The sequence below is a fragment of the Primulina eburnea genome, unplaced genomic scaffold (genome assembly GCF_022965805.1).
Source record: "Primulina eburnea isolate SZY01 unplaced genomic scaffold, ASM2296580v1 ctg1038_ERROPOS4800000, whole genome shotgun sequence".
NCBI classification, from domain to species: Eukaryota; Viridiplantae; Streptophyta; class Magnoliopsida; order Lamiales; family Gesneriaceae; genus Primulina; species Primulina eburnea.
Genome location: NW_027330581.1, coordinates 337,791 through 339,090, shown reverse-complemented (window position 1 = coordinate 339,090; position 1,300 = coordinate 337,791). Strand labels below are relative to the sequence as shown.

The window sequence follows — 1,300 nt, the reverse complement described above, 5'->3', positions numbered from 1 at the left end:
ATAAAATTATCAAGATCAATTTCATATTTTCTTTAACAGTATCAATTGAACAAATATCTAATTGGTCACGATTAATCCCTTCTTGAATGTTTTCTTCCACTAGAGTTTCAATAAGATTTTTATCTTCACTTTCATATCCTTTGTCATGTGGTTGCTTACAAAGATTAAAAATATTAAGCTCCAATGTCATGTTACCAAATGACAACTTCATTATTCCATTCCTGAAATTTATTAGAGCATTAGAAGTTGCTAAAAATGGACGACCCAAAATTACATGAATTGCATTACAAGCTTCAATATGTTGTGTATCTAAAACTATGAAATCTACAGGATATACAAAGTTATCAACTTGGACCAACACGTCTTGTACCATACCTCTTGGCACTTTAACAGATTTATCGTCAAGTAAAAGTGTCACCGAAGTAGGTTTTAACTATCCTAGATTGAGTTCTTGATAAAATGAATATGGAAGTAAATTCACTAGCTCCAAGATCAAGCAAGGCTTTTTTAATTTTCCGTTCTCCAATAATACATGAAATAGTAGGATAACCAGGGTCTTTGTATTCAAAGTATTATTATTTTGAATTATTGCACTTACTTATTCGACTAAAAATGCTTTCTTTTTCACATTCAATTTTCTTTTCACACTGCAAAAGTCTTTCAAAAAATTTGGCATATAATGGTACCTGCTTTATTGCTTCTAATAAATGAATATTAACTTTTACTTGTTTAAAAATATCATATATATCAAAATTCAAATTTTGATTTTTTTTTATTTTTCAATGCATGAGGGAATGGTGGTGACACTGTCTGTTGATCTTCCTCTTCGCAAGTTATGAGTTCCACTTCCTTACCCTTTGGAGTTGATTTATCATCATCTTCACAAGGTTTAAGAATGGATTTTTCCACAACCTTACCACTACGAAGGGTAATAACAGATTTTACCTGATCCATTGGTTGAGTTCCAGAAGTTCCAGTTTGTGAAATGATGATCCTTGGGATAAGGCTATGGTTGTGAAAGAAATTTACCTTTTTCATGAATATTAAGTGCATATGCAAATTTAGCAAAAGTATCTTTTAAATTTGTCATGGTTTGAGCAATTTGAGTATTGATAGACTCTTGCTTTGCAATGAAAGAATTCAATGTATCTTCCAAATTTCTTTTAGGTGGAGGAACATAAGGTGCATAATTTTGAAAATTTTGTTGCTTTTGAAAATGTGGTTGTAAAAATAGTGCAGCATTATTATTCCTCCAACTAAAATTTAGATGATTTCGCCAATCTGGATTGTAACTTTGAGA

At 30.7% G+C, this 1,300-nt stretch overlaps 1 pseudogene; it reads right to left on the bottom strand.

The window, feature by feature from the left end:
• Positions 1 to 433: 433 nt before the first annotated feature.
• LOC140820408 (uncharacterized) lies at positions 434 to 1,090 on the bottom strand (annotated as a pseudogene).
• Positions 1,091 to 1,300: the final 210 nt, after the last annotated feature.